Source organism: Nicotiana tabacum, chromosome 11 (genome assembly GCF_000715075.1).
Source record: "Nicotiana tabacum cultivar K326 chromosome 11, ASM71507v2, whole genome shotgun sequence".
Lineage (NCBI taxonomy): Eukaryota > Viridiplantae > Streptophyta > Magnoliopsida > Solanales > Solanaceae > Nicotiana > Nicotiana tabacum.
The window spans coordinates 108,588,139-108,603,368 of record NC_134090.1 but is presented as its reverse complement, the minus strand read 5'-3'; positions in this window follow the sequence as shown (position 1 = coordinate 108,603,368).

The window sequence follows — 15,230 nt, the reverse complement described above, 5'->3', positions numbered from 1 at the left end:
AGGGTGTAGAGGAGCGTAAATAGAAATAGAGGGCCGATCATGAGCATGATAGGGCCCAGAATAAAAGAGCAAGGTCTTCGGGCCCTTTTGGTGAGTTTCGAGATGGTCAGAGGCATCAGTATTTGAGATATCCATCCCAGTCCTCGGCTAGCGTGCACCCTCAGTTTGGAGGAAAGAGATTTGATCGTTCTACATATTCAAGGCCTGGTCAGAATTTTAGGGCCTCAAGTTCTCAGTATAGGGGTGAGTCAAATCAGATGAGGCCACCCTTGCCACGATGTACTCAATGTGGTAAGCAGCATACCGGGCAATGCCGTATGGGACTAGATGTTTGTTATACTTGTGGTTATCCGGGCCACATTATGAGGGATTGTCCGATGAGAGGTGATACAAGCATAGCTCAACCAGCGGGATCTGTGGCTGGATCGTCATCATCAGTACGCTCCCCTAGGCAAAGTCCCCAAGCACCAATGAGTCGTGGTAGAGGCAGAGGCGGAGCATCTAGCTCGAGCAGCCCTCAGAACCGCATTTATGCATTGGCAGGACGATAGGACCAAGAGTCATCGCCTGATGTTGTTACAGGTATATTATCAGTCTCCTCCTACGATGTATATGCACTAATTGATCCAGGTTCGACCTTATCATACGTTACTCCGTTGATTGCTAGTAAGTTTGAAATAAAATCTGAATTGGTTAAACCTTTTGAGGTGTCTACACCTGTTGGGGACTCGGTGATAGCTAAGCAGGTATATAGGGGTTGTATAATAATGGTTCATGGTCGACCTATCGTAGCAGACTTAATCGAGTTAGATATGGTAGAATTTGATGTTATAATGGGTATGGATTGGTTGGCTTCTTGTCATGCCAATGTTGATTGTAGATCGAAGGTAGTCCGATTTCAATTTCTGGGGGAGCCTATTTTGGAGTGGAAAGGTAACACGGCATCGCCGAGAGGTAGATTTATTTCCTATCTCAAGGCAAGGAAGATGATCAGAAAGGGCTGTATTTATCACTTAGTTCGGGTTCAGGATATGGAAGTAGAGTCACCAACCATTCAGTCCATCCCTGTGGTAAATGAGTTTCCAGATACCTTCCCTGATGAACTTCCGGGTCTCCCGCCAGAGCGAGAAATTGAGTTTTCTATTGACCTACTTGTCACACCTCCTTTTTCCGCCCCGCGAGGGTACAAAGAGTTTTTTCCAATTAAAGGACAGTCGAAACGGGATCTGTTTATTTATTTCAGAGTCGCCACTTGGGAGATTTAGGGTGTCCCAAGTCACCAGTTTAATCCCGAATCGAGGAAAAGAATGACTCTGTATTACAATCCGCGAACCAGAAATCCGGATAAGGAATTCTGTTAACCCGGGAGAAGGTGTTAGGCATTCCCGAGTTCCGTGGTTCTAGCACGGTCGCTCAATTGTCATATTTGGCTCATTTATCTGATTTTTAAACAATTAAGAACTTATATGCAAATTTAACTTTTAAAACTACTTTTATCATTATTTATTTTTATACAAAATTGCAACATCGCGAAAACGCATCTCGAACCACGCCACAACCAGTGCACACGTGATTTGTTGACGCATTTTGCCTTCGTCAAGATCGTGATTTGGGTTACATAAATGTACACCCGTATAAGAAAATAACCTTATTAAATATGCGCCAAAATACTACGCATTATGGTACTATTAGGTAGGACTGTCTGTCGCACCTCCTTTTTCCGCACCCGCGAGGGTACAAGGGAGTTTTTCCAATTAAAGGACAATCGAAACGGGATTTATTTATTTATTTTAGAGTCGTCACTTGGGAGATTTAGGGTGTCCCAAGTCACCAATTTAATCCCGAATCGAGGAAAAGAATGACTCTATATTACGGTCTGCGTACCAGAAATCTGGATAAGGAATTCTGTTAACCCGGGAGAAGGTGTTAGGCATTCCCGAGTTCCGTGGTTCTAGCACGGTCGCTCAACTGTCATATTCGGCTTGATTATCTGATTTTATACAAATGTGAACTTATGTGCAAATTTTATCTTTTTACCAATTTCATAATTATTATTTTACGAGAATTGCAACGTCGTGAAAACATATCTCGAACCACGTTACATCAATGCACCCGTGGTTATTGACATATCTCGACTCCGTTGAGATTTGGATTTGGGTCACATCAATGTGCACCCGAGTTTAAAGAGATAACTTTATTAAATACGCGCCTAAAGTGACTAGCGTATCATTATTTTAGGAAGGCCGTGGAATTTTGTTAAACGGTCCATCCCGAAGTCTAAGTAATTTTAAAGCAAATATTTACTGAGGGCCCCGCGATTTTTGTATTTTTCGGCGAGGCTCATCTCATTTTTATTTTTAAGGATAAACCTACAGTGACTATATTTTTTCTATTAAGTTTGTCTCTAAAACAAAAGAAAATACCTCAATTAATTACATGCTGAAAAGATGTAACTTATTAGTTATTAGTTTACGGTTAATGCGAATGGAAAATTGCGATCGAGTTTGTTCAAAGAAAAACTGCTTTCATTCTATATTCTTTTATTCAATAATACTAGAACATGAGATTGACACACCATAATATCAAAACAGATTAACTATTTTTCGATTAATTTAAACTAACATTATTATATGAAGAAGTTATACATATGTAACCTTATTACTCATTAATCAATCAACTACATTTTTATACAAAGAGAGGAAAATTAATATTCAAACACAAATCTAAACAGGAGGAATTCAACAGAAACAAAGCCTGATTAATATTTCATTTTTTTCGCTTCAAGCCAAGAGTGTACAAATGTGTACCTGGAAATGGCAGTACAAGAAGAAAAGAAGTAGGAGAGTAGTATATAACACAGCAACATACAGCAGCAGAAAACCCAACACAGTAGCTTCAACACCTCAGTCCAGAAATCCCAACAACACGGAGAAAACTAGTAAAAATGGAGAAGACAAATAGTGCGGAAATCTCTCTTTATTTTTTTATTTCTAGATTTGAACTCTCTATGGTGTTCTTCCACTCTCAATATTTCAGAAAATTTGTTTCTATATTTTTTTACTCTCTTCAAAATGAATTCTGTCCCTGTATATTCTGTGTATCCAGAGTGTATGTCGAGTGTATACTGCTCTCTCCGCCCCCTCTTTTCTTCTTCTCTCTATCTAGTTTTTCCTCTTTTTTTCCACTTCTTCCTAAATTTTCTCTTCTATAATATAGCAAAATTTTCGAAATTTTCAGATTTGTTTTTTTATTATTTTATTATTATTTTTAATTAATTGAAATCCCACTTACAAATTACTTTTATTTTTTTAGAAAAAGAAATCCCACCTTTATTTACTTTTATTTTTAAAATTCCAACTTTAATTACTTTATCTTATTTAAAATCCCACTTTTTATTTTTTTAAAAGAGAATCTCACTTTATTTAACTTTTCTTTAAAAAACAAACCACTATCTTTTCTTTTTCTTTTAAAAATGCTACTTTCAATTACTTTAAATTTTTTAAATTTTCAGATACCTTTATATTTATTTTTTAATTCCAACCTTATTTTACTTTTAAATTTTTTAAAACTTTTTATTTTTTTTAAATTTTTTACATTCTTTTACTTTTTTTATTTTTTTATTTTTTATTTTTTTAAAATCATTTCCGAAATTACTATATATATATATATTTTTTAAAATAAAAATAATAAATAAAATAAAATATTTTCGGATTTTTTTTATATATAAAAAAACAAAAAATAAAACTATTAATAGTGATAATTCACTTTTTATTTTTTATTTTTTTGGTTTTGTTTTGTGTTGGACAAAAATGAAGAAGGGGTGTTGGGTTAATGGAGCGGACCGGATCGACCCGGTTTGAAACGGAGGAAATGCTCAGAGAAAACCTCGAATAGGATCTTTTGGGTTCGTCCGCCCTCGAATAGGATATTTTGGGTTCGTCCGCCCTCGAATAGGATATTTTGGGTTCATCCGCCCTCGAATAGGATATTTTGGGTTCATCCGCCCTCGAATAGGATATTTTGGGTTCATCCGCCCTCAAATAGGATTTTATTTTCAAAGTTGTTGTTGAAACCAGACGCCCACCTGAATAACGAGAGGAATACTTTTCTTGTCTGTCCATTGCATATTTTAGGTGCCCACCTGTATAACAAGGGGATACATTCCATGCCTTTACCAATAGGAGACGCACTTCCTAGGTCAAGTTTTACCAATAGGAGACGCACTTCCTAAGTTTTACCCATAGGAGATGCATTTCCTCCTAAAAGTTTAGTTTCACCCATAGGAGACGCATTTCCTCCTAAGTTTAGGATGAAATGCCTCTCCTATGGGTAAAACTAAAACAAACTTAGGAGGAAATGCATCTCCTATGGGTAGAACTCTAAAATTAACTTAGGAGGAAATGCATCTCCTATGGGTAAAAACTAAGTTGTTGTTAAAATCAGGAGCCCGCCTGAAGAGAGGAATGACGTTTATTTTTAAAGTTGTAGTTAAAATCAGGAGCCCGCCTGAAGAGAGGAATGACGTTTATTTTTAAAGTTGTTGTTAAAATCAGGAGCCCGCCTGAAGAAAGGAATGGCGTTTACTTTAAAAAGTTGTTGTTAAAATCAGGAGCCCGCCTGAAGAGAGGAATGACGTTTACTGTTAAAAGTTGTTGAAATCAGGAGCCCGCCTGAAGAGAGGAGTGGCGTTTATTTTTAAAGTTGTTTAAACCTCGCCAACCTAAAGAAAGGAATGGCATTTTATTTTCAAAGTTGTTGAAATCAGGAGCCCGCCTGAAGAGAGGAATGACGTTTATTTTAAAAGTTGTTTTTGAAACCAGGCGCCCACCTGAATAACGAGTGGAATACTTTCCTAAAGTTTATTTTACCCATAGGAGATGCATTTCCTCCTAAGTTTGTTTTAGTTTCACCCATAGGAGATGCATTTCCTCCTAAGTTTGTTTTACCCATAGGAGATGCATTTCTTTCTAAGTTTAGTTTTTCCCATAGGAGAGACATTTCCTCCTAGGTTAGTATTGAAGTTGGGAGCCCGCCCATATAACAGAGGCATACATTTCTGTCCTTTCACATTATGTTCTAGGTCGCCCACCAGTAAAATGCGGGAATACTTTCAGTTCTAGGTCGCCCACCAGTAAAATGCGGGAATACATTCTGTTCTAGGTCGCCCACCAGTAAAATGCGGGAATAAATTATGTTCTAGGTCGCCCACCAGTAAAATGCGGGAATACTTTCTGTTCTAGGTCGCCCACCAGTAAAATGCGGGAATACATTCTGTTCTAGGTCGCCCACCAGTAAAATGCGGGAATACATTATGTTCTAGGTCGCCCACCAGTAAAATGCGGGAATACTTTCTGTTCTAGGTCGCCCACCAGTAAAATGCGGGAATACTTTTTGTTCTAGGTCGCCCACCAGTAAAATGCGGGAATACTTTCTGTTCTAGGTCGCCCACCAGTAAAATGCGGGAATACATTCATGTTCTTTGGACCGTAATGTGGGTTTTGGATATGGCTAGAAAAAAAGGTATTAAAGGCTCAAAAAATGCATTAATTTTGGGTTATTAGTTACAACCTTCGGAATTAGATTTATTTACAACAAACGCAACCTTTGCCCTAGTTTCTTGCTTGGGGATATTTTAATTGATTTTTCTTTATATTTTTTTTTCAAAACTATGACCGAGCCGTGAAGCGCCTACGTATCCTCTTTGAGGAATCAGGTCAAACGTAGTTCCCAATTCCTCTTTTTCATTTGACTTTCTTTTGTTTTTTTTTGTTTTTTTGTTATCATTTTTCTTTTTTCTTTTTTTTCTTTTCCTTTTTTTTTGTTGTGTTGTTTTCTTTTCTTTCTCCTTTTTTTTCTTTTGTTTACCTGCCGCGCTTGCGTTTTCTATTCATTGCTACTAATTTCGAACGAGGGGTATGAAGGAAAATAAATAAGGCTCAAAAGGGGTAACGAAGGGTAAAGTGTTTAGGTAGCAGAACAAAATGCCTTCGTCATTCCAGTCTTCAAAACATGCCAAGTGCAAACAACACAATAAAGATTTATAGTCTCTTCCGATGATGCTGGACTTGACAATTATATTCACACGTTTGCTTTTTCATTTGCCATTTCTAAAGCACCATTGGGCGACACTCTCACTTCTCATTATCATGAAGACCCTTATGTCAATTTGGCGAATCTTGCCTTTAACGGTTTTCTTTATGTTTTACTTACCCCAGTTCCACATGACTCGAGCTCCGAATAATCTCAAACCGTTCTTATTTCCTTTAAATGTTCTGATCACCTTTTCGGGGTTTTATGATTAACTTTAAAGATTAGGCCCAAAATTGTGTGCGCATGTCATATCACTAGAATCGGCGCTGAACAAAATGATAAAAAGACTAAACAAAAAGATGAATGGAAATAATAAAAGACTGGATTTTGTGCTAGACTACCGGTGAAATGGTTTGAATAACAAAACAAACGAAATAAAATCCTAAACAACCTGGACAAAACTTAAACAAACCGCTATGACAAAACGGAAAGATAAGCGGAAAGATATTGACACAAAACAAAATCCGAATTACAATCCTAATAATCCGAACAAACAGAAATGACAACAAAATAAGCCACCAACTGCTTCTTTCTTGTTAACCAAGGAACGGAGCGTCCTCCCACTTAGCGAAACTGGCATCTTAGCCATTTTGCTTTGCATCAGTATTGCCAGACCGTTGCCAACTTCAATATCATCACCCGTCAACAAGTTCCCAATAGGATTCTTCGCGATGTTCTGGGTGTCATTGTCCGGCTTACCACAAACCAACCACCTTAACTTTGTGATTCAAAACAAAACAGGTTAGAATGGACTCAGTCGGTCCTCATTATTGACAACATCTTTTTTTTCTTCAAATTTTTTCATTTTTCTTTTTTTTTCTATTTTTCATTTTTCATTTTTTCATTTTTTTTTCGTTTTTTTTTCATTCTCTTTTTTCTGTCTTTTTTTTTCATTTTTTTTGTGGTTGAATCTTATGGAGATTGCCTACGTATCATGACCCCGCATGAATCAGACCTTGCGTAGTTCGGACCAATAAAGATAAACAATACTCAACATTTTATTTTTTTTAATTTTCATATTAAAACAAACTGGGTTTCAAAGGTTTAAAGATGACCTACAAACTTGAAAATCAAACAACCCGCATATTCTAATCAAAAGATTTACAAACTCAAAAACAAACGGCCAGCTTCCTTTCCCCGTTTGTCAAATGCAACCAAATGGTTATTTTTGCAAATGTGGCCCCTTCCAAATTTCACATGAATTTTGAGGTCGGGGAGGATTATTTTATGACACTTTACAAACTTGTCCGTTCTTTTACGAAAATAGCCTTTCGACAACTGAAAGATACTCTAAGGCTATTTCGGCAAGAACGGTTTGAAGCTGAGTTATTCTAGGTTCATAACATGGGTATTTGTTCTAGACTGTGTACCCGAGCGGACAACTCGAGTCGAGGAGGGGGCTACGTACCGGGGACCCGCGGGGTCGTCCGGCTTTGTAACTTATCCGAGCCTCTTTCTACTTGGGTATGACACTAACAGAATAGGGAGTCTCGACCAGCGAGCTTCTCCCCGGAGGTAAGAAGAGAAAGGTTTCGGCGCAGTTTATATGTACAGTTCAAATAATATCAAAGTGGTAAAAGCAACATTTAGCACATTAGGCTCAAACATGTAAAAATCAGATAAAGCCAAATATAACAATTTATCTAAGCTCGAATTTCTAACCCTGAACCAGTGGTTCTGGGTGTTGATCCCCAGCAGAGTCGTCAGAGCTGTCGCACCTCCTTTTTCCGCACCCGCGAGGGTACAAGGGAGTTTTTCCAATTAAAGGACAATCGAAACGGGATTTATTTATTTATTTTAGAGTCGCCACTTGGGAGATTTAGGGTGTCCCAAGTCACCAATTTAATCCCGAATCGAGGAAAAGAATGACTCTATATTACGGTCTGCGTACCAGAAATCTGGATAAGGAATTCTGTTAACCCGGGAGAAGGTGTTAGGCATTCCCGAGTTCCGTGGTTCTAGCACGGTCGCTCAACTGTCATATTCGGCTTGATTATCTGATTTTATACAAATGTGAACTTATGTGCAAATTTTATCTTTTTACCAATTTCATAATTATTATTTTACGAGAATTGCAACGTCGTGAAAACATATCTCGAACCACGTTACATCAATGCACCCGTGGTTATTGACATATCTCGACTCCGTTGAGATTTGGATTTGGGTCACATCAATGTGCACCCGAGTTTAAAGAGATAACTTTATTAAATACGCGCCTAAAGTGACTAGCGTATCATTATTTTAGGAAGGCCGTGGAATTTTGTTAAACGGTCCATCCCGAAGTCTAAGTAATTTTAAAGCAAATATTTACTGAGGGCCCCGCGATTTTTGTATTTTTCGGCGAGGCTCATCTCATTTTTATTTTTAAGGATAAACCTACAGTGACTATATTTTTTCTATTAAGTTTGTCTCTAAAACAAAAGAAAATACCTCAATTAATTACATGCTGAAAAGATGTAACTTATTAGTTATTAGTTTACGGTTAATGCGAATGGAAAATTGCGATCGAGTTTGTTCAAAGAAAAACTGCTTTCATTCTATATTCTTTTATTCAATAATACTAGAACATGAGATTGACACACCATAATATCAAAACAGATTAACTATTTTTCGATTAATTTAAACTAACATTATTATATGAAGAAGTTATACATATGTAACCTTATTACTCATTAATCAATCAACTACATTTTTATACAAAGAGAGGAAAATTAATATTCAAACACAAATCTAAACAGGAGGAATTCAACAGAAACAAAGCCTGATTAATATTTCATTTTTTCGCTTCAAGCCAAGAGTGTACAAATGTGTACCTGGAAATGGCAGTACAAGAAGAAAAGAAGTAGGAGAGTAGTATATAACACAGCAACATACAGCAGCAGAAAACCCAACACAGTAGCTTCAACACCTCAGTCCAGAAATGTAGTTGGTTTGAAACGGACCGGGTCATGGGGAAAGTTGGGCAATTATTTGGGCCTGTGGTTTGAAATTGAAGAAGTGGCCCAATCCGATTTTTCTTTGTATTTTTGTTCTCTTTTCTTTTTTTATTTTTCTAAAACTAAATTATAAAAGTACTTAAATTATTATTAAGAACTAAATTAAGTTATAAAAGCGCAAATTAACTTCCAATAACAATTAACGCACAATTAAGTAATAATTAAGCATAAAATTGTTCATTTGGACATTAAATGCTAAAAATGCAAAAGATGCCTATTTTTGTATTTTTTATTAATTTAACAAATAAACATGCATAGACAAACATACAAATAGTTACACAAAATATCACAAAAATTGCACACCAAGAAAAATTATTTTATTTTTTTGAATTTTTTGGGAGTAATTCTCATATAGGGCAAAAATCACGTGCTTACACTGTGAATTTTACTAAATCGTCCATCTCAGAATCTAGATATTTTCTTATATTAAAAAAAAAAATAATAAGATTGGAGGACTGCAATTTTTTGTATTATTTATATTTATTTATTTTTTAGCGAGATCCTCCCTTATTTTACGAATACTCTTTAATGACTACGTCTTTATTATTACTAAGTTTGTCTATAATTATGAAGTCAATCTCTACATACTTAAAAATAACATATTAATTACTAATTTAAAACAAATACTAATGGAAAGTAATATTACTAAAATTATAATTTCAAACAACATGGAATTGTCAAAAATAAAAATAAAAACTAATTATCCCATAGTTGGATTAAAATTCATATTGTTAGTATGACTTAAGCTTATTGAAATTAATTATTTACAAATACTGAAAATTAAAAAAAAAATTTGATTACTAAACCATATTTCTAAAAGTTAAACAATTTAAACTTAACTAACCTTGTTTTAATTCACATCATGTCCTAATACTTGATTCACAAACTAATTCATGTTTTAACTGAAATTAACTACATGATTCCGATTAACTTAATGTTGACAAAAAACCTTATGAATAAGGAATTAATCAATTTTTGCCAAACTGATTCAATAACGCCATTTTTTACGTTATTTCTTCTATTTTGATTATTAAACAGTTTTAATTAGTAATCCGTCTTGAATATATTTCCTAATAATCCGGTTAAGGCGTTATTTAATATATCGCTATAACATGTCTAATTATGCCAAATGACAGTGATTGACAGAATAATAATACATGAATAATCTAAATACAATACAAAAAAAAATTAAAACTAAATTAAAAATTTAACACTCTATTCTTCATTTGTATTCATGCTTCATATTTCGGATTACAATAACCAGCGTGTCAGTTGTGTACCTGATATTGGAAGCAAAAGAAAATGAAGATAAGAATCAGCAGTAGTAATGACAATACAATGAAGCAACAAACAGTCCAGCAACAATAACCCAGGAACCGGATTTGCAAATCGGTGAAGTAGTAATCCCAAAAACAAAAGCTTCAAGCTTTGATGAAACAACAATTAATTCTGATTTCAAACAATGAAAGAAAGCAAAAGATTTTTTTTTTAGTTTTTTTTGAAAGTTTAAATATTTTTCAGAATTTTCTCTCTCTTAAATGTTCAGCCTTTCTCTCTCTCTCTCTCTCTCTCTCTCTCTCTCTCTCTCTCTCTCTTATTTTCTTTCTGTTCAGATTCGTTCTTTTTCTTCTATTTTCTCTCGTATCTGTCCATTCTGATTTCAAGACTTCTTATAACCCATCCCATAAATCTTTCAATTAATTAAAATCAATACTTTTTCTCTACCCAACCTATTATCTTCCCACTCCTCCCCATTACATTAAATAAACATATCACACCACCTTATTATATTTTGTCCCCCATGCCTAACATAAAATAATACAAGATTCCCCCCACTAAATTTTGTCTTGTCTCCCTTTATATTAAACAACTATATCACAACCCACCCCATTTCATTTTGTCCCCCATGCTTCATATAAACAATTACAAAATGTACAATTCCTAAACTACCCCTCCGACCCTATTGCAAATTACTATTTTACCCCCGAAAGTACTATAAATTACCAAACTACCCATCAGCTATAACACATCAATTAATCAAACTTAACCAAAATATAGACAATATGATTAATTTCTAACAATGTTCAAACAACAAATTTCATGAACATGATTTCTTCAACATTTCAACAACAAATCATATGAACACAAATTGAACAACGAAGAACAACTAAAATTTGATTGAACAATATTTTAGCAACAAACAATCCTATTTTCGGATTCAACAACAACAACAAACAAGTATATTTAGATTTCTAAATTCAATAATATTGAACTTAAAATCAACTACTCTAACAACATTACAACAACCAATTCCTATATTAAACTTAAACAAGATTATGAGACAAATTCAAGAAATAATCATAAATGATAAACAAGAAATCAAACTATACAAAATTCGGATTCAAGATCATCCAAACAAAGTATGAATATGAATGAATCTATTTTAACACAACAAACATGACAGATTAAAACGATTAAATCAATATATTTCCTTTAACACAACTAAATTCTTTTTAGACAAATAACAAGATCGACGAATAAACAATTATGAACTTAAGCTTGAACTTAACAATATTAACAATTTCTAACAATACATAAACACATGAAACAAATTGAAGAAATAGTTAATTAAATTTCAATTTGAATCTAACAAACATCAAACTAACAAATATTCACTTAAACAATAATACAAACATGAAATGAATATGAAAACAACTAATTAAACTTCTATTTTGAAATCTGAAAATTAATTTAACAAAGCACATGAACATGAACAAAACCAAAAATCAAATATCTAACCATAGACATGAACAAAACAAACATTCGCCGATTTTAGATTCGAAAAATATCAAAACAAAATACGGACAAAATAAAACTCAAAAAAAGATCTACTAACCGAATCGTACAACATACATACGGACTGTTTCGACGACCCTCGACCAAAGCTCGACCACACGACGACGAACGAACTTAAGAAGTCAACTGAAGCCGCGCCGAAGCAGCAGCAGCAGTTGTCGCGGCAAAAGTGAAGGAACAAGGCAGCTGGGGAAGAAGACGATGGCGGACAGCAGTAGCTCGGAGGTGACGCAGAAACTGTGCACGCGTGGGGCTATCGGAGGTCGACGACGTGACGACGGAACGGAGCAGAAGCTCGGAGCAGATGAAGCTCGGAGAAGATGAAGCTCACAGAATAGGAGCAGCTGGTCGACGACGAACTCGACGGAACGGAGCAGCAACTCGGAGCAGATGAAGCTCGCAGAACAGGAGCAGCTGGTCGACGACGTCCATGGAGGAACGGGCTGGTCGCGACGGGGTTGTTTGGACGTGACTGAGTTTGGACAACCATGGATGTTGATGGCGAAGCTCAGAGACGACGGGGATGAAGCGGGCAACGGTGGGTTTCCTAGTTCTTTGGTTGAGGGTTTTCCGGCGATGCAACGGGGAGGTCGACGTGGATGGTGGTGACGTTGTGTCGAAGGAGACGAAGCTACTGGAGCTTAGCCATGGCAGCCATGGATGTGTGTTTTAGAGTTTGGAGAAGAAAGAAGCAAAAGTGTGGGGGGGGGATGACTTAGGTCATTTTTAGGTTTTTTATTTTTATTTTTTTTTATTTTGTTTGTAAAATAATAGGGGTGTTGGGTTATGGACTGGGTCGACCCAGTTCGAAATGGATTGGGTTGTAGGGAAGATTGGGCCATTTTTTGGGCCTATGGCTTGAAATCGAAAAAGAGGCCCAATTCCGACTTTCTTTATATTTTCGCTCTCTTTCTTCTTTTATTTCTCTAAAACTAAATTATAAAAATACTTAAACTATTATTAAGAATTAAATTAAGTTATAAAAGCTCAAATTAACCCCCAATAATAATTAACGCACAATTAAGTAATAATTAAGCATAAAATTGTATATTTGGACATTAAATGCTAAAAATGCAAACGATGCCTATTTTTGTAATTTTAATTTTTGTAAAACAAATTTAATTACTAACAATTGTAGAATTAAATCCTACATGCAAAATGCGACATATTTTTGTATTTTTTATTAATTTAGCAAATAAACACGCACAGACAAATACAAATAATTATTCAAAATATCACAAAATTGCACACCAAAGAAAAATCATTTTATTTTTGAATTTTTTGGGAGTAATTCTCATATAGGGAAAAAATCACGTGCTTACAGCTGCCCCTCTTTGCCCGAAGACACGAAGGGTTTTCGTGCAAAGATAAAGCGAGCGATTTTTGCCCATCCGACTACTCCGTGTGAAACATTTTTTTTTGAAAAAGATTTGACCGAACCTTTGCTTCAAAGGTTTCCTACATATCCTGGGCTAAACAGGAATCAGGTCAATGTAGTTCGGGAAGTTTTGATAGCTGGGACTACCGTAGGACTAAAATGTTACTGCTGTTGCATGCTGTTATCACTGCTTACCGATCTCCTTGTTACACCGTGCTTAAAATAAAATAAGAAGCTAGGCTAGACTGAAATTTGTTCTTATTGCCTTGCTTTCTTGTCGGCTTGTGTTTCCTCCGGTGCTTTTCTTCTTTTTGACACATGCGCTTGAGTTTGTGCTATGAACTCTTGTTGCAACCTTCTGCTTCCCGGTGCTGGGGATTTTTATTGTTTCCTGCTGGGGATTCCTATTGTAACCCTCTGTTTTATTGTCCTCTGACTTGATCTTAAAATGTATGCCTCTGTTGTATGGGCGGGCTCCCAACTTCAATACTTGAAAATTAAAGACTGAAATGTATGCCTCTGTTATCTGGGCGGGCTCCCAACTTCAATGCTTGAAATGTAAAGACTGAAATGTAAGCCTCTGTTATCTGGGCGGGCTCCCAACTTCAACACTTGAAAATTAAAGACTGAAATGTATGCCTCTGTTATCTGGGCGGGCTCCCAACTTCGACGCTTGAAATATAAATACTGAAATGTATGCCTCTGTTATCTGGGCGGGCTCCCAACTTCAATGCTTGAAATGTAAAGACTGAATGTATGCCTCTGTTCTATGGGCGGGCTCCCAACTTCAACAACTGAAATGTAAAGACTGAAATGTATGCCTCTGTTATCTGGGCGGGCTCCCAACATCAACAACAACTTTTAAAAATAAGCGCCATTCCTCTCTTCAGGCGGGCTCCCAACTTCAACTCTTGAAATGTAAAGACTGAAATGTATGCCTCTATTATCTGGGCGGGCTCCCAATTGCTAACTTTGAAATGGAATATCTCTATTCTCCAGGTAGACTTCTGACTTTTAAAATTTAAACTGTGTGTCTCTGTTCTTCAGGCGGACTCCTGACATCAAACTTGAAAAGTATGTCTCTGTTCTCCAGGCGGACTCCTGACTTTTAAAATTTAAGCTGTATGTCTCCGTTCTTCAGGCGGACTCCTGACGTCAAACTTGAAAAGTACGTCTCTATTCTCCAGGCGGACTCCTGATTGCTAAATTTGAAATTGAATGTCTCTATTCTCCAGGCGGACTCCTGACTTTTGAAATTTAAACTGTATGTCTCCGTTCTTCAGGCGGACTCCTGACGTCAAACTTGAAAAGTAGGTCTCTGTTCTCCAGGCGGACTCCTGACAACTTGCATTTATCCTGATTAGTGCTTGTTTTTCCCTCCTGGAGAATTCCTCTTCAACAACTAACTTTTCTCCCCCTGCTCAATCAAAGAAAATTTTGTTAGTTTGAAACGGTGGTTAGTTGATGGCATTCTTGCTGAAAAATCCTTCCACTGCCTTGCTTTGTGTTGACTAATTTCCATGCACTGACCCTGAACCGCTTGACTTTCTGACCAACTTTTAAATTTCCCAACCTCTGGCGACCTAAATGTTTTACACCCCTGCTGTTATTTCACTTTTCTGACCTTTTTGTTTGAGCTTTCGCCTTTCCCACGACATTCCCCAATCATTTCACCGATGAAACTTCCGTTAATTCCCTGTATTCCACTTGACATCAAGTTATTTTTGACATGCTCTGACCACGTTGTGCTTTACAATTCTAGAAGCTGGTAGTGAACTTTGAAGTCCTTTCTGCTTGTATTGAAAAAACTGGCACTGAAACATCTCAGCTAGATAAAACCCTCAAAAGAAAATGAAATGCCATGATTCTTGAGTTAAGGATAAGAAGAATCCAAAACCAGATGACTGTTT